Source organism: Solanum pennellii, chromosome 10, assembly GCF_001406875.1.
Source record: "Solanum pennellii chromosome 10, SPENNV200".
Classification (NCBI taxonomy): Eukaryota; Viridiplantae; Streptophyta; class Magnoliopsida; order Solanales; family Solanaceae; genus Solanum; species Solanum pennellii.
The window spans coordinates 45,367,556-45,387,356 of NC_028646.1; the positions used below are offsets into that span (position 1 = coordinate 45,367,556).

The 19,801-nt window shown below is 35.1% G+C and overlaps 1 pseudogene; it reads left to right on the top strand.

Annotated features, from left to right (window-relative positions):
- LOC114074246 overlaps nt 1-19,801 on the top strand; it is a 35,922-nt pseudogene that overhangs the window by 2,212 nt on the left and 13,909 nt on the right.

Genomic DNA, 19,801 nt, shown 5'->3' on the forward strand with positions numbered 1-19,801 from the left:
GGGAGGGGGGGAGGGTGGTCAGAGATTGGGTGAAAAAATAAAATTTTGAAATTAATTTTTTTTTTTTAAAATTGATGTTTTTCCAAATAAAAAAATGTAATTTTAAATTGGAGGAGAGCTTTGGAAATTGTTTTCCTTAATTTTTGAAGGGAAGTCCTTTTCCTTAATTTTGAGGAAAATGAGTTGATTTGGAAAATATTTTCCAAAACTTTTGCCCCAACCAAACATGAGAAAATTGAAAAACATTTTCCAGAAAATATTTTCCTTCATACAAAACACACTCTAAGACTGATATGGTTTAGAACCTAAATTCGCACCAGAGTCGCCAAGTCGTGATGCCCCATTTTAATTCGCGTCAAATAGTGAACAACATATTGGTGATTCCTAAATAATTAACTTAAGGAGTCGTCACCTAATAAATTTTTAAGGCTAAAGTTATGCCACATTAACTCTAAATTTAGGTAGACTTAACCTTACACAATTCTAGGTAAGAAGTCTAATTTGTTCTAAAGGGAAGGTGTAAGGTATTCTTTACGATAAGTTAAAAATTGTTAACCGGCCAAACATAAGTTAATTATTCTTTTTTTTAAAAAATAATTAAATATAGGTGCTAAAATATTACATAGAAGTCGATGAAATAATTTTAAAACATAAACTGATATTGTTGAAATAACTTTCCATACCGTCTTGGGTAATTCATGTGGTAATACAATGAAGCTTTAAGCTGAAATCAACTAGAGATGGGTTTTGATACTTATAAATAGTGGTTCCACACATAATTTTGTGGCAGAATCCATTGTAGAGGAGCATAAACTTTAGTAAAAACAATTTCAACATTCGGTGTGCAAATAGGGAACGGGGACATCATTCGTTGTAATAGAGTCTGTCCGAATCTTCAAACTAAGTTGTCAGACTTTCCCATCACTTAAGATTACTACCTGTTTGCAGTTAGAGGGGCAGATTTTGTCTTTGGTATCAAATGGTTAGCCTCACTGAACACCATTCAAGCTAACAAGAAGGATATCTCTATTTTTTTCAACTGGCAAGGGAAACATTATGTTGAATGCCTTGAATCGGACCCGTTACAAACAGAAAGGACGGGGGTCTCGCTGCCCGGTCAGCGAGTCGGGGGGTCCAGGGGGGCGACGCGCCCCCTGGCCTGGGGGTCCGGGGGGGCGGAGACGCCCCCGGCCCGACGGTATACAATGTTGTTGTATTGGGCCCTTAATTATCTGTCAATTCTGTATTTTGGGCCCAAGCCTGTTAGGGCGGAGCTTAGCACTATATATATAGACGCTATGGCAAACCCTATTCTGTAATTCTGTTCTTGCCTCTCCATAATAAAACTGCTCTCCCTCTTCCCCGTGGACGTAGCCAATTTATTGGTGAACCACGTAAATCTGTTGTCTTGTTTTTTGCGTTTATATTTTCTCGTATTATCTCAAATTCCGCATAACACATTACTAACTACAAGGGGTGAGATCAACAAATTCCACAACAACTTCCCTTCAATCTTTTAAAAATTGTCAGAAAATCCAAGTTATCCAATTTAGACACTTCTAGATGAGTTTCAGTCTGTATTTCAGAGCCAACATCTCTTCCTCAAGTTTGAACACATCCTCATGCTATTCCTCTGTTACTGAACTCCAAACCTCCGAACATAAGACCTTATTGATATCCTCATGGACAAAATACTGAAATTGAGAACCAAGTTGCTTCGTACTCGAATCTGGTCTCATTCGTTCGAGTTTAAGTCCATTCGCTAGCCCAGTTCTGCTAGTGAAAAAGAAAGACAATTCGTGGAGATTTTATATTGATTACCGCTGCCTCAGTAAGGTAGTTGTACCAGATAAATATCTGATTCCAAATATAGATGAGTTAATTGATGATTTACATGGGGTCACCATTTTTTCAAAGATATATTGATATTCGTTTAGGACACCATCAAATTCGTGTCCAGCCAGCAGATGTCTATAAAACAGCTTTCCGAACTCATTCCGGGCACTATGAATTCCTTGTGATTCCTTTTCGACTCACTAATGCTCCTGCCACTTTCCAATCCACTATGAATTACTTTTTCAAACCATATCTCAGAGAATTCATCATGGTTTTCTTTGATGGTATTTTGATCTATAGTCCTATCCTTCAGCAACAGCGAAGTCAACTCCATATAGTAGATTACCTTCTTTCCACCAACTCATTTCTTGATAATCCTAACAAGTTTCTTTTGCACAACCTCAAATTGGCTTTCTAGCTCATGTGATTTCTAGAAAGGGAGTAGCTGTAGAACCAGAAAAAGTATCTAATGTCTTGGATCGGCCTCTACAAAAAAGTATGAAGGAACTTCTAGGTTTCTTAGGACATACAAACTATTATCGATGCTTTGTAAAGAAATATGGTATTCTTGCTCATCCCTTGACGGATTTGACCAAAAAGGATGCTTTCATGTGGAATCCAAAGGTAGTAGTGGCCTTAGAGCATCGAAAACAAGTTTTGACATCCGTACCTGTTCTTTACCTACCCGACTTCACTCAACAATTTACTGTTGAATGTGATGCTTCAGCTGATGGTGTTGTTGCTATTCTACTTCAACAAAGTCATCCTCTATCCTATTTTGGTAAAGGATTTTCCCTTTATAGTAGTGTTAAACTACGTATGATCGTGAGTTATTGGCTTTAGTTCTTGCGTTACAAAAGTGGAAGCATTATCTATTGGGTCAAATGATCATTGCAGCCTAAGATATCTCCTGAATCAGAGGACAACTACTGTAGAAAAACAACGTATGTTGATGAATATAATGCTTTTTGACTTCGCAATTGTCTATAAAGTGGTAGTGAAAATAAAGGTGTTGATGTGTTGTATCGTCGCCCTCAACATGCTGATCTTTTATTTGACTCTTGAAATGACGGTTTCATTGGATTTTAGCACTTTAATTAAGCTAAGAACTTGAAGCTGATCCATATACCAAGAAGCTTTTAGATAAACTCTCTGCTGATCCTTCTTCAGAACTGTTTAATCTGTCAGCAAAAAAATATGAAACTTTGGCTCCTAGTGGTCTTTTGGACTTTATTTTCGGTATTCCATCTTTAAATGGTTATGACACTATCTTGTGGTAGTGGATAAGTTCAGCAAATATAGTCATTTTCTGTCTTTATCTCATCCGTTAATTGCCAAAACACTGTCTGCTTTGTTTTTTAGGGAAATTTTTCGGTTACATGGCTTATCTCGTTGTATTCTTTCAGATCGTGATGTTATCTTCTTGAGTGCTTTTCGGCAAGAGGTTTTGTGTCTTAGTCGTACTTGTCTTCGTATGGGAACTTCTTACAATCCCTGATCCGATGGCCGAACTAAGGTGGTTAATTGGTGCGTTGAAGCTTATTTGCGTTGTTTTGCTCATGAAAAGCATAAATTATGATATCAATATTTAGCTTGGGCTGAGTATCTTTCAACACGTGCTACCATTCATCAACTAATCTGACTGATTTTCAAGTTGTGTATTGGAGGGAGCCACCACCATTACATCCTTTTGTTCCTCATAAAACAAAACTTGCTGATCTTGAAGTGTAACATTTGGCACGTGACCAGATGTTAAAGTAAGTAATGCAGTCCAATCTCTTGAAGACTCTATCTCGTATGAAGTCTCAAGCAGATTCAAACCGACGTGAATTGTCTTTTAATGTGTTAATGTTGTTCTACTTCGCCTACAACCTTATTGTTAGAAGAGTTTGGCCAAACGTCCTAATGAGAAGTTGCCGCGTCGCTACTTTGGGCCATATAAAATAGTTTGCAAAATGGGTCATGTTGCTTACGAAATGCAGCTGCCTCCAACCCACATCCAATTTTTCACGTTCCTTGCATCGTCCTGCTCATGGATATGTTGACATTCCATCACCTCCACAATTTCCGCATTCAGATGATCTGGAATTCATGGTGGAGCCTGAAAAAGTATTATCACACCGTTGGGTGAAAGGAACTGGGAGTTCAACTTTAGAATTACTCATTCAATGACATCACTGTCCTATTGAAGAAGCTAGTTTGGAAGAGTATAAATTACTAGCTGGTTAGTTTCCTTCCTTTCACCTTGAGGACAAGACGTCTTTTCAAGGGGGGTGCACTAATACGAACCCACATTTGAAAACATAATTTAGAAAAAGAAAACGTGAAAGGGAAAATAGAGAGTCTGGAACTGCAGATGGAAACAGTCAACCAAACATTAAGTAATTGCCTTTTGGATATTCTCTAGCAGTTACCAATATTATAACTATTATCAGATTAGACTTTAAAGTTTCTAGTTGTTTGTTGTAGACAATATGTATCCTATATAAATACCTAGTTAGGATAATTTTTAAGTTGTATGGAATATATATTTTAATATTACTTTTTGGGAGTTTTATCCACTCTGTACGTACAGTTTTTTTGGTTGTAAACTGTGTTTAAGATTCTTTCACAATCTATTATTAATAACAAGTTCTTTATTTCTCATTTCTCTTTTTATGTTTTCCAGCATATAACAAAATGTTAAGTAGAGTTGCTCAAAAATAACGAATTGACATAAATAAGGATCAAAATTGGGTTTCAACGCCATGTTCACAAGAATGTACCAGAAATGAGATAAAAGAGCGGGATAGAAGAATTAACATATATCTGGCAAATACTAAAGGAAGAAATAATGAACCTAAAGCAAACATTCCTAATTAAGAAAAAGTAATGCAGACGACTACTTATATAGAAAGGAAAGCTTTTCCAGGAAAATAATTACTTTCATTGTAGGACTCAATTAGGGTTTAATCCAACTTTAAAAAGTATTGTTGACAAAGAAAGCATATCTTTTGCAATTAATAGATTGAAAGAACTTTGGGGCGATAGCATTGCAGGGAGGAAGATCATGACGACAGAAGAAAGAAGAACTAGAGTTAGATTTTCTGTCTAAGACTTATGTCTCATGGTTTCATCTTAAAAATTATTCTTCAGGGATAATTGTTCTAATTGTTAAATTGAATTTGTGAACTTTGTAAGAAGATGTGAATTTGACTTACTAGAGAGTATAGTATACGATTAAAGTTAACAGTTGAACAGTTTGTGCAAACTGTTAAGGGAAGGTACTAGAGTTCATACTTGATTATAAAAGGTTTGTGAAAAATCATAGTGTGTGTAGGTCACTGTTTTCTTTCCTTGAGCAAGGAGTGTCTCAACAATAACTTCTCTGTTTTATTATGTTGTGTTTCAGTCTTTAAAAATTTGACAAAAACCTGGTTCTTGTTTAGGTTGTAAGGTTTCTTCATTAGATAAATGATTTATATGATCATAATCTATCTTTTCACTATTATAGTAATTTTTATGTCATTTAAAAAACACTTGAGTAATGCTAATGCTATTAATTCTTTAATTTCTTCTAATATTCACCTTTTTACCTTAGACACTCATTTTGTGATTAACAAAATAATTGAGCAACAAATTTATCCAAAAGAACTGCCTATTTCTATGAAGAATCTAATGAATTTTCTGGTGATTTATACAATTTATATAACTTATTAACTTTTACTGTGTTTCCTTTTACTTCCTTCTGCATTTAGTTTCCAAAACCAAAAGATGTAATTATAGGAACTAAAGTCATTTAGGAAAGTAAATCACAACCATATCAATAAATCTGATTCCAAAGAAAAGTAAGAATAAACTATATAAATGAACTAGAAATAGTGGTAGGCTATATGTAAGTATTTTCGACATTGTCACTAAATCTGACTCTGAAAAAATTAGTGTTAGTTTTAATAAGTTATCTTAGGAATAAAATATCTATCGTTATGTTTGTCCTAGTCTTTAGGAAGTCTATTTAGACGTGGGTTGTTATCTAATTTTTAGGAAAAAGCTTTGTAGGGTAGTTCCTAATTTTTAGTTAAGACTGCTGTTTTTTTTCTTCTATATAATGAATGTAGTAGCTCATTGGTTTAGAAAAATGTGAATGGAAAAAGAGAAGGAAAAATGGAAATGTGAGGGAACCAATTTTGTGTTAGTTTTAAAAGAGTCCTGTTAGTTAACTAAGAGCTGATAGTAAATAAAACTCCTATCTGATAGGTTTGTCCTGGTCTTTAGGAAGTTGTTTTTTATACGTGGGTTGTTGTTTAGTTTTCAGGAGAAAGCATTGTAAGCTAATTCCTTATTTTTAGTCCAAGTCTGTTTTTTATTTTGCTATAAAAAAGACTGCAGTAGCAGCCTTAAAGAATATCAGTCAAGCAAATTTCTTTCCACGTTTACTGCCTGTCTTTTTCTATTTTTGCTTCTTGAATATTTTTTTGCTATCAGTGGCATCAGAGCCGAGTGAGATCCAAAAAGAAAAAAAAACAGAGCGAAATATTACTAGCTTATGGCTTCAGAGATCAATTACGTTCAAGCAGCTATTCCGCGTTTTGATGGTCACTATGACCATTGGAGTATGCTGATGGAGAACTTCTTGCGGTCAAAGGAATATTGGCCAATTGTCGAGGAAGGAATCATAGATGCGGCGGAAGGCGAAGGTTTGAAGGCAAAGAACTATCTCTTTCAAGATATCGATCGTCCCATCCTAGAAACTATTCTTTGCAAAGAAACTTCTAAGCATATTTGGGATTCGATGAAGAAAAAGTATCAAGGTATTGCTAGAGTAAAGCGTGCACAACTTCAAGCCTTGAGAAGAGATTTAAAGACGTTGCAGATGAAGGAAGGAGAGTCTGTAATGAGTTACTGCGCTAGAAAAATGGAGATTAAGAACAAAATGCAATTTCATGGTGAAAATATGACTGATGTCACAATTGTGGAAAAAATATTGCGCTCCCTGACGCCGTAGTATTACTATGTCGTTTGCTCCATTGAGGAGTCAAAAGATATAGATGAGTTATCGCTTGACGAGTTGCAAAGTTCCTTATTGGTACATGAGCAAAAAATGAACCGTAGTTCATCTTCCGAAGAGCAGGCTTTGAAGGCTTCTACTAATACTCGTTTCTCAAATTTTAGAGGAAGGGGTAGAGGTAGAGGAAGAGGAGATCGAGGATATAGATATGAAGGCAGCAAAAACGACAATAGAAACTTAGAGCCAATGATGACCATGGTAAAGGCAGAGGAAGGAATTTTGACAAATCCAAAGTAGAATGTTATCGATGTCATAGGTTTGGTCATTATAAGTCTGAATGTTATACCAGGCTGCCTAATGACAAAGATGAGAAGTCAAAGTTTGTTGAAAATAACGAAATTGAGACATTATTTATGACAGTTCAAGGAGACAAGGAACCTGAACAAAACGTTTGACATTTGGATACGAGCTGCAGCAATCACATGTGTGGAAGTAGATCTTCCTTTTTTTCTTGAATGAAGACTTCCGTTCAACAATTAGTTTTGGCGATTATTCCAGTGTGAGTGCAATTGGAAAGAGTGATATTAAGATTAGAACCAAGAATAGTTTTGAAGAAACAAACTCAAATGTGCTTTATGTTCCTGTTTTGAATAGCAATCTGCTAAGTGTTGGTCAATTGCAAGAAAAAGGATATGTTATAACTATTGAGAAAGGTGCATGTGAGATTTATAATCCTACTAGAGGAGCTATTGCTGTTGTGAAAATGATTTTAAACAGGTTGTTTCTGTTGAAGATACAAAATAGTCACTGTTGTTTGAAAGCAGAAGTTATAGATCCGTCATGGTTGTGGCATTTTAGATATGGTCATTTGGGGGATTATAAGTTCTCCAACAAAAAAATATGGTGATAGGTCTTCATGAAATTACAATTCAATCGCAAGTTTGTGAGGAATGTGTTGTTGGAAAACAACATCGTTCTCAATTTCCAAAAGGAAAGTCATGGAGAGCCAATGATATTTTTGAGCTAATACATTAAGACATTTGTGGCCCAATCAAAACAGTTTCTAAAGGAGGTAAATGATACTTTATTACGTTTACTGATGATTTTTATCGAACAACTTGGATTTATTTTTTACATGAAAAATCTAAGGCTTTTAAAGCATTTAAAAGCTTCAAGGTTCATGTAGAAAATGAGACTGGAAAAAAAAGCAAGACTCTTCGGACGGATCATGGTGGCGAGTATTGCTCTAATGTTTTTTGATGATTTTTGTGAATCTGATGGCATTAAAAAAGAGCTTACAATAGCTTATACACCACAACAAAATGGTGTATCAGAGAGGAAAAATAGAACCATCCTTAATATGGTTCAGATTTTGCTGGAAATTAATGGAAGAATGAAAAAGAGTTTTTGGCCAGAAGCGATAACTTAGAGAATTCACGTCTTGAACAAAAGTCCTACATTTTCAGTTAAAAACATGATTCCAGAGGAGGCATGGAGTGGAAGAAGGCCTGCTATAGATCACTTTCGAATTTTTGGGTGCATTGCATATGCACATGTCCTAGATGAGAAAAGGAAGAAGCTCGATGATAAAAGTGAAAAATATGTATTTCTTGGTGTTAGTGAAACATCCAAGGCATATAAGTTATTTAATCCACAAACAGAAAAGATTGTGATCAGTCGAGATGTTGTTTTTGATGAAGAAACTACTTGGGATTGGAATATGCAGCGGCCTACCCCAGTCCTATTTGAGAATGAAATCAAAGATCCGGCCTTCATACCTAGAAATTCAGAGGATTATGCATCTACAACCGCTGAAATTACAGAAACACCTGGTGGTAATTTTCCAGCAGTTTTGCAAGAAAATGATTCAACAGCTCAGTCACTTCGATGTACTCGAAGAAGGCCTGCATGGATGTCAGACTATGAGGTAGCAGGAATTAAGGTAAATGATGATACAATTACTCATTTTTCATTGTTTGCAGACTCCGATCCTACAATTTTTGAGAGTGCTGTTAGAGAAGAAAAATGGAGAAAGGCGATGGATGCTGAAACTGAAGCGATTGAGAGGAATGATACTTGCGAGCTTATTGATCTTCCTGAGAAGCAGAAAACCATTGGCGTCAAGTGGGTCTACAAGACGAAATTGAAGGAAAATGGAGGAATTGACAAATATAAGGCGCGATTGGTGGATAAGGGATACAAGCAGGAGTACAGTGTGGACTACACTGATGTTTATGCTCCAGTTGCAAGGCATGATACCATCAGAATGGTAATTGCATTGGCGGCGCAAAGTTTATGGTCTATCTTCTAGTTGGATGTCAAATCAACTTTCCTACATGGATATTTGGAGGAAGAGGTATTTATCGAACAACCTCCTGGTTTTGTTAAGGTTGGAAATGAGCATAGAGTTTATCGCTTAAAGAAGGCCCTTTATAGACTAAAACAAGCTCCCTGAGCTTGGTATAGTCGCATTGAGGCTTCTTTTCTGAAAATGGATTTTCAAAAGTGTCCATACGAGCATACAATTTTTGTGAAGAATGGGGATGATGCAAAAATGCTTATTGTATGTTTATATTTTGATGATCTTATATATACTGGGAACGATAGTGCCATGTTTGCAGAATTCAAGAAGTCTATGATGGATGAATTTGAGATGTCTGATCTTTGTAATATGCATTACTTTCTTGGATTAGAAGTGGTGCAATCTAATGATGGGATATTTATTTTCAAAAAAAAGTACGCGTGAGAAATTTTAGACAGGTTCAAGATGCTGAACTGTAATCCCACCAACACACCAGTTGAGTTTGGCTTAAAACTAAACGAAGATGGGAGAGGAAAGAAGGTGGATAGCACGCTTTACAAACAAATTGTGGGCAGTTTAATGTACCTAAATGCCACAAGACCTGGCATTATGTCCTAACTGCCACAAGACCCGGCATTATGTATGCAGTAAGTCTTGTACGTAGATATATGGATAGTCCAACGGAGATGCATTTGTTAGCAGCGAAGATAATTCTTCGCTACTTACAAGGAATGAAAGATTTTGGCATTTTCTACCATAAAAGAGAAAAGTCAGATTTGATTGGCTTTACAGACAGCGAACTATGAAGGAGATCAAGACGATAGAAAGAGCACTTCTAGTTATGTTTTTATACTAGGCAAGGGGCGTGTTTCGTGGTCTTCCAGGAAGCAAAAGATTGTCACTTTATCGAGTACTGAAGCGGTATTTGTTGTGCTACAGCTTGTGCTTGTCAAGCTGTTTGGTTAAGAAGAATTATTGAAGAACTACAATTCAAACAAGAAAGAGCAACTACAATTTTCTGTGACAACAACTCAGCCATCAAGCTATCAAAAAATCCTGTGCTACATGGAAGGAGCAAGCACATAGACGTGAAGTATTATTTTCTGTGAGATCTCAATGATAAAGGAACAATAGAGTTGAAATATTGCCGAAGTGAAGACCAACTGACAGATATCTTCACCAAGCCTCTCAGGTTGTTTTCTTTCCAAAATTTCAGGAGGTTGATTGGAATTGGAACTAAGAAAGATTTCAAGAAGTTGAAGTTTAACTGAAGCATGAGAGCTTTCAGTTTAAGGGAGGTTGTTAGTTTTAAAAGAGTCCTATTAGTTAACTAAGAGCTGATAGTAAATAAGACTCCTATCTGATAGGTTTGTCCTGGTCTTTAGGAAGTTGTTTTTTATACGTGGATTGTTGTCTAGTTTTTAGGAGAAAGCTTTTGTGAGCTAATTCCTAATTTTTAGTCCAAGTCTCTTTTTTAATTTGCTATAAAAAAGACTGTAGTAGCACCATTGAAAAATATCAGTCAAGCAAATTTCTTTCCACGTTTATTGCCTCTCTTTCTCTTTTTGCTTCTTGAATCTGTTTTTGCTATCATTTTTGAGGGAAAATCAAAAGTCATTCGAAAAGTGAAAATGAAAAGTCATTTCTCCCATATTGGTAGAAGAAAGGAATTTGTTGTCCTTATGTTAGGAAACACTTCATATACTTCTTAAAGGTTAAGAAGAAGGTGTCCCCTCGCGCTGTCTGTCAATCGCTCGGTCTCGGCCTTGATTTTGGCTTTGGATTTGACAAATGATGTGATTGCTTGATTAATTTTTTGGACAATTTATTTAATCAATTTCTTTTCTCTTTTAAATTAATTCAGAATGTTAGTTAAATAAAATAATTAATTTTGGCACAATGGAATTTATTTGAAATTCTCATGCAACGGTAATAACGATCCGATTTCTGAAAACTCGTTAATTTTTCTCAAAAGACACATCTTTCCTAAAAGTTGTTATTTTTCCCATAAGACAGCTTCCTGAAAAAAATGGTTTGAACAGATTTGTCTGAACAGACACGTTTTTGCCGAAAATGGCTATTAAAGGAAGTTATCTTTCGTTTTTCAAAAACTAAAAATTTTTCCTATCTGCATACTTGTCTCTCATAAAAAAAATTTCGATCGACTGAGTCCGTGTGTGCTTTTTACAGTTCTTCCATTCGTTGAAGTTATTGAAGTTTTAGGTAACTCTACTTCTCTAATAGGTTAATCGATATAGTGAGGGGATTAAATTTCTTAAGGAAACACAATGATTTCTGTGGACTCGAATATACTTTCTATTTCATCTTATTTCTGTTCATTATTTTTGACTAACCTTAATACAAGAGATAACAATCATAAGTAGTTTAAAAAGTTTCTTTATTTGAGGTTTCTGGAGATTAAAACATTTATGGTTTTCTGCTATGTTTGAATTTAAAAAATGCATACGATTAACGATTAAAAGAACAAAAAAACTTTATCATTAAATCAGAAATATGCTAAGTAAAAACTTATTCTTTATTGTTAGTATTTCACATACGAAAATTGTCTATCATTTGTGACAGAAAAAATGACTAATTCAAGTCATGTTAATGCTGAAACAATGAGTTCTGCAACAGTAAGTGCTGCAACAACATTGGTTGCACACAATCGTTGAACTGCTGCCCTAGCACTGACTGAGAAACTTGCAAAGATTTCTGGAGTCGATTACAAGAGATTGCAACAAAAGATGTTCTTCTATCTCACTGTGTTGCGCCTGTAGAGGTTCATTAATGAGAATGTTCCCATTATGTCGGATGAAACTCCGCCTGAAGAATGATTCTTGGTAAGAGAAGCATGGACTAGTCAGATTTTTTGTTTAAAAAATATATTCTGAGTGGCCTGCAAGATGATATGTACAATGTGTACAGTAATGTCAAAACCTCAAAAGATTTCTGGGATGCTTTGAAAAGAAGTACAAAATAGAGGATGCCAGAACGAAGAAATTCATTGTGCCAAAATTCCTGGACTATAAGATGATAGACAATAAGAGCGTCGTCACCCAAGTTCAAGAACTGCAGGTCATAATCCATGATATCCTTGCTGAAGTATAGATCTATTTAATGAATATGTTGAAAATATTAAATTTGTTTTTAATACTTACATAACTTTAATGTAGGATTGATTGAGAATGATGTTTTTCAAGTGGCTGCAATTATTGAGAAGTTACCTCCATTGTGGAAGAACTTCAAAAACTACTTGAAACATAAACGTAAGAAGATGACCGTTGAAGATCTCATAGTAAGGTTGAGAATCGAAGAAGATAAAAAATCTGCAAAAAAAAAGAGGTTGCGTGGTGATTGAACAATATATGGAGTAAATATTTAAATAAATATTGTTGAAGAAGATCCCACAAAATTAAGAAAAAAAAGAAAACATCTTGGTCCAAAAAGCAATTGTCCTAACTAGAAATTCAATGGATGCGGCTTCAATTGTGGCAAACATAGTCATAAGGCTACTGAATGTCGAGGTCCCAAGAAGGACAAGAAGAAGAAGGATCAAGCAAATTTGGCTGAATCCAAAGGAGAAATGGACGATCTCTGTGCAATTCTTTCAGAATGTAACTTGGAAATCCAAGAGAATGGTGGATAGATTCTAGTGCCTCATGTCATGTTTGTTCCAACAGAGAATTATTTTCGTCATATACTCCAGCACCTACAGACAAGAAGTTGTTTATGACAAACTCTGCTGTTGCAAAGGTGGAAGGAATTGGCAAGGTCCTATTAAAAGTGACAATAGACATGGTGGTGACTTTGAACAGGGTCTGATATGTTTGGGAATTGCACATGAACGTAGTTTCTATTCCAATTCTGACTAAGAACGGATTCAAATGTATATTTTTTCTGATAAAATAGTATTGAGTAAGAATGAAATGTATGTAGGAAAATGTTACTTCAGTGATGACCTTTTCAAACTCAATGTAAATGCAGTTGATATGAATAAAGATTATGCTTCTTTTGCTTGCTTGAGTCTAAATGTTTATGGAATGAATATTCGGGACACATTAATAACAAAACCTTATAAATAATGATTAACTTAAATGTTTTGCCTAAATTTGAGTGGAATAAATCAAAATGTCAAGTTTGTGTTGAATCTAAGTATGCTAAGCATCCTTGTAAATCTATTTAATGGAATTCAAATCCCTTAGAACTGATTCAACAGTATCACGTGGTGGGAAAAAATATTTCATAACTTTTATTAACGATTACACAAGATATTATAATTTTTACTTGCTAAATATAAGGATGAAACAATAGATGCATTTAGGCAATATAAAAATGAAGTTAAATAACAAAATTAATTTTGGCACAACATATTTTATCTAAAATTTTCATGCAACGGTAATAACGATCTATTTTCCGAAAGGTCGATATTTTTCCCCAAAAGACACATCTTTCTGAATAGTTATTATTTCCCCAAAAGACACAACTTTCTCAAAAATGGGTCTGAACAAATTTGTCTGAACATACACGTTTCTTGCTGAAAATGGCTATAAAAAAGTCATTTTTCATTTTTTAAGCACTGAAAATTTTTCCTATTTGCATACGTTTTCTCTCATAAACAAATTGTCGATCAGCTGAGTCTGTGTGTGCTTGTTACTATTCTTACGTTCGCTGTAGTTATTGATGTTTGAGGTACCACTACTTCTCTAACATGTTAATCCGTTTTACCTTGGGAGAAATCAATCTGCAACCTCGGATACAGTAAGGGGATTAAATTTCTTAAGGAAACAGAGTGATTTCTGTGGACTTGGATCAAAGTTTACTTTCTGTTTGATTATTTTTGACTAACTTTATTACAAGAGATAACAGTAGCATCATTAAACAGTATTAGTCAAGGAAATTTCTTTCCACGTTTACTACATCTCTTTCTCTATTATATTTTTGCTTCTTGAATCTGTTTTTGCTATCAGTGGCATCAGATCCAAGTGAGATCCAAGAGCTCAGTCACTTCAGTGTACTCGAAAAAGGCCTGCATGGATGTCGGACTATGAGGTAACATGAATTCAGGTAAACGATGATGCAATTACTCATTTTACATTGTTTGCGGACTGCGACCTTACAGTTTTTCAGAGTGCTGTTAGAGAAAGAAAATGGAGAAAGGCATTGGATGTTGAAATTGAAGCTATTGAAAGGAACGATACTTGGGAGCTTATTGTTCCTGAGTAGCAAAAAACCATTAGCGTCAAGTGGGTCTAAAAGATGAAACTAAAGGATAATGGTGAAATTGACAAATATAAGGCGCGATTCATGGCTAAGGGAAACAATCAAAAGTATTGTGTGGACTACATTGAAGTTTATGCTCCATCTATAAGGCATGATACTACCAGAATGGTAATTGCATTAGTCGCACAAAATTCATGGCCTATCTTCCAGTTGGATGTCAAATCAACTTTCTTACATGGATATTTGGTGGAAGAGGTATTCATCAAACAAACTCCTGGTTATGTTAAGGTTGGAAATGAGAATAAAGTTTATCGCTTAAAGAAGGCCCATTATGGACTAAAACAAGCCCCCCGAGCTTGGTATAGTCACATTGAGGCTTTTTTCTGAAAATGGGTTTTCGAAAGTGTCCATATGAGCATACACTTTTTGTGAAGATTGGGGATGATGCAAAAAATGCTTATTTTATGCTTATATGTTGATGATCTTATATATACTGAGAACGATAGTGCCATGTTTGCTGAATTCAAGAAGTCTACGATGGATGAGTTCGAGATGCCTGGTCTTGGTAATATGCATTACTTTGTTGGATCAGAAGTGGTGCAATCTGATGATGGGATATATATTTTCTAAAAGAAGTATATGCGAGAATTTTTAGACAGGTTCAAGATGCTTGAACTGCAATCCCACCAACACACCAGTTGAGTTTGGCTTAAAACTAAACAAAGTTGGGAGAGGAACAAAGGTGGATAGCATGCTTTACAAAAAAATTGTGGGATATTTAATGTACCTAACTGCCACAAGACCCGACATTATTTATGTAGTAAGTCTTGGAAGTAGATATATGGAGAGTCCAACGGAGATGCATTTGTTAGCTGGGAAGAGAATTCTTCGCTACTTACAAGGAACAAAAGATTTTGGAATTTTCTACTAGAAAGGAGAAGTCAGATTTGATTGGTTTTACGGAAGCGTCTATGCGGGAGATCAAGATGACAATAGGAGCACTTTCGGTCATTTTTTAATGCTAGGCACAAGGGCTGTTTCTTGGTCTTCTAGGAAGCAAAAAGTTGTAACTTTATCGAGTGATGTTGTGCTTTTCAAGCTATTTGGTTAAGAAGAATCTTTGAAGAACTAAAATTCAAACAAGAAAGAGAAACTAGAATTTGCTGCCGCAACAACTCTTCGATCAAGCTATCAAAAAATCTAGTGATCCATGGAAAAACCAAGGACATTGATGTGAAGTATTATTTTCTGCGACATATAAACGACGAAGGAACAATAAAGTTGGAATTTTGCCAAATTGAATATCATTTGGCCGAAATTTTTACCAAGCCTCTCCGATCTCTCCCTTTTCAAAGATGAGGAGGTCGATGGATATCAGCACTATGGAATAGTTCAAGAATATGAAGTTAAACTGTGAAAGCTTTCAGTTTAACAGATATAGTTGGTTTTAATAAGTTATTTTAGGAATAAAATATCTATCGTTTTGTTTGTCCTAGTAATTAGGAAGTCATTTTAGACGTGGGTTGTTATTTAATTTTTAGGGAAAAGCTTTGTAAGGTAGTTACTAATTTTTAGGTAAGACTGCTGTGTTTTTTCTACTATATAATGAATGCAGTAGCAGCATTGAAAAGTATCATTCAAGGAAATTTCTTACCATGTTTATGTTGGAATTAATGCATCAATGTTTAGTGTTCCGAAATTGTGTCTTATTTTTCAAGAAGTCTCTTTAAAATTTCGTAGTACATGTATCTAGTAAATTGTGATACATGTATTTAGTTATTTGTGCAAGGCTTTTTTTTTTCTATTCTGAGTAGTATAAATAGTGATGTAGTTGATGATTGTAATCATCTCAAGTGACCTTATGTAGCCTATAATAAACTTGAGCATTTTCTAAAGATATTATTTTTCCTTTCATATTTCCTACAAATTTGTATCAGAGCAGGTTTTCGTTCTCAATCTGGGTTAGGTGAAGAAAATAATATGGCATCCAAAACAAATGAAGGTGCTGATTCTTCAGTTGCTCTTACTCCATTTTTTGATGGAATTGATTTTGAATACTGGAAGATAAGATTGAGAACACATTTGAAAGCTGAAGGTTTGTGGACTATTGTTGCAAATGACTTTGAAGAGCCAGACAACGATGGTGATCTTACAGTAGCAGAGATAAAATATCATGAGGCTAAGTATCGTCAAGATGCAAAAGCCTTGAGCAAAATCCAAATGGGAGTCTCAAGAGCATATTTTGCAAAAATTGCTGCTTGTGAGACTGTAAAAAAAGCTTGGGATTTTTTTAAAACTGAGGTGTATGGTGACGAAAAGGTACGCACTATAAATCTTCAAACTCTTAGAAGAGAGTTCCAAAATTTAATGATGATAGAATCTGAAAAAAATTATGAATATTGCACAACAGTCACGAATATTGTTAATGAAATGAGAAATCATAGTGATACAATTTCAGACCAACAAGTTGTGGAAAAGATTCTAATTAGTGTCATAGAAAAGTATTAGTACATAATTGTTATCACTGAGGAGACGAAAGATCTTTCTAAGCTTTCCATCAAAGAGCTACTTGGATCATTTCGTGCACACGAGAAGCAAAGATTTTTTTGTGAAGATCATCCCAAAGAGACGACTTTCCAGTCTGAAACAAATGACAATTTTCAAAATTTCTCAAAAAATCATTAAAAGAAAAATCACAAGACAAAAAAGAAGGAGGATCATGATAGTTCTTCCAAGAAGGTTGAAAAGAAAAAGGTGAGAAAAACTTTAGTCTTTTTTGTAAAGTTTTCAAAAAGACTAATCACAATGCAGAAAAATATTGGCATAAAGGCAATCCCCAATTTAACTTCTGTAAAAAGTTTGGCCACGTTGAAGAGGATTGTTGGCACAAGAAACGGGAGCAAGCAAATTTTTGTGATAAATAGGAAGAAGAAAGGGAATAAAACATTTTCTTTTCTTCTAAATCTGATTCTTCAACAAAAAAAAATGAATGGTATGTTGATAGTGGTTGTATTAATCACATGACTGGAGACGAAAAGACTTTTCTCTCAATTAATAATAGCATCACTACTAAAATGAAGATGGGGAACGGAGCCTTAGTTGATGCAAAAGTTAAAGGTACTATTTCGATCAACATGAAAGGATGCGGTAAGTAAATTCATGATGCTCTTTATGTTCCTGACTTGGAAGAAAATTTGCTTAGTGTTTGTCAACTCATGGAAAATGGTTATTCTCTTCTGTTTATAATTATTGCAGGATTTAGCCAAATCAAGTCATTGTTGAAGTAAAGATGATAAAAAGAAACTTCTCTTTGCAATTTCATTACAATGCATTAAAAAATGAAATAGTAGATGATTCATGGCTTTTGCACAAAAGATTTTTCACTTGAATTTTCATGATTTAAAGCTTCTCAAGCCAAAAGACATGGTGCAAGGACTTCCCGAGATATGTACATCTGAAAGTTGTATAATGGGAAAGCAACACTGGAAATCTTTTCCAAAAGGGGTGTCTTGGAGAGCAAGTGTACTTTTGGAACTAATTCATACCGACATTTATGGACCAATGAAGACTCCATCTCCTGGAAGTCAAAGGTATTTTCTAATCTTTATTAATGATTTCTCAAGAATGACTTGGGTTTATTTCTTGAAAGAAAAGTCAGAAGCATTTGCTACATTTAAGAAATTTAAAGCCCTTGTTGAGAAGCAAAGAGGTTGCAGCATCAAAACCATTCGCAGTGATCGAGGAGGTGAGTACACAAGTCGAGAATTTGAAGAATATTGCAAAAATGAAGGCATTCAGAAGCAACTTATAGCAGGGTATACTCCTCAACAAAATGGTGTATCTGAACGATGAAATAGAACAATAGTTGAAATGACCAGAACTATAATGAATGAGAAAGGGCTGCCAAAATATTTTTGGGCAAAAGCAGTGCATACAGCAGTTCACATCCTTAACAGGTGTCCAACAAAGGCACTAAAGGACAAGACACCAGTTGAAGCTTGGAGTGGAATTAAACCTTCTGTAAGTCATTTTAAAATTTTTAAGTGTATTTGTTATGCTCATGTACCTGCTGAGAAAAGAACAAAATTGAATGAAAAAATGTATAAAATATGTGTGTCTTGGTTATAGTGATGTGACAAAAGGATATAGGCTTCTCGATGTAAAAACTAACAAACTTGTTGTAGTAGAGATGTCATTTTTTATGAAAAAACAATATGGAATTGGGAGGATAAAAGATAGAGAATACTGCTATCATATCTTCTAAATCAATAAGAGGATGAGAAAGATGAAGATGTCTCTCAAGAGGGAGAAATCCTAGATTCAGATAATGAAGAACCGCCTCAAGAGGAACAAAAATGTTGAGTGACATTTATCAAAGATGTAATTTTGCCGGTGTTGAGTTAGAAAATTATGAAGAAGCAATAAAGCATGACGTTTGAAAGAAAGCCATGGAAGAAGAAATTCGAATGATTGAAAAAAATAATACTTATGAGCTTGTGGCTATTCCTAGAGAAAGAGAAGTTGTAAGTCTAAAATGGATTTACAAAATCAAACTCAATCAGGAAGGAGATATTCAAAAAAACAAAGCAAGGTTTGTTGCTAGAGGCTTCATGCAAAAACCAGGTATTGATTTTTATGAAACTTTCTCTCCAGTTGCTCGTCTTGAGACAATTAGAACTGTAATTGTTGTTGCTGCACAAAAGAAATGGAAGATATTTCAACTTGATGTTAAATCAACATTTCTGAATGGAAAACATGATGAAGAGATTTATGTTGAGCAACGTCAAGGATTTTTTGTTCAAGGGGGAGAATAAAATGTGTATAGGCTAAAAAAAACTCTTTACGGGCTGAAGCAGAATAGAATATTTGAAGACATTGGCGACAAACAAAAAAAAAGGGATTGTTCTGTATTGTGATAACAAATCAGTAATTGCAATTGCCAAGAATCCAGTCAGCCATGAAAGATCAAAGCATATTTCCGTCATGTATCATTTTATATGAGAAGCACAAGAGAAAGGCGAAATTCAGTTGCGTTATTGTCAGACTGGAGAATAACTTGCTGACATCATCACCAAAGCACTTTCTAGAGAAAAATTTTGCTATCTTCGAGAACACATTGGAGTTATCAAGCAAATTCATTAAGGGGGAGTGTTGGAATTGATATATCAATGTTTAGTGTAACGACCTGTTTAGTCGTTCTGAGCAGCAGATTTTATTCTGGAAAAACTGACTGAGACGACGGATCCCACGACGGACCGTCATGGGCACGACGGAACGTCGAGGGGGTCTCGTTCCAAAACACTTAGAATTCTGAAATTTGGGTACTGAAATCGACTCTCTGAACTTCGTAACGGAATGGCAAGACGGACCGTCGTGGGCACGACGGACCGTCACAGACCCTTTAGTGGAATTGAGTCTCTGAACTCTGTGACGGAGCAGCAGGACGGACCGTC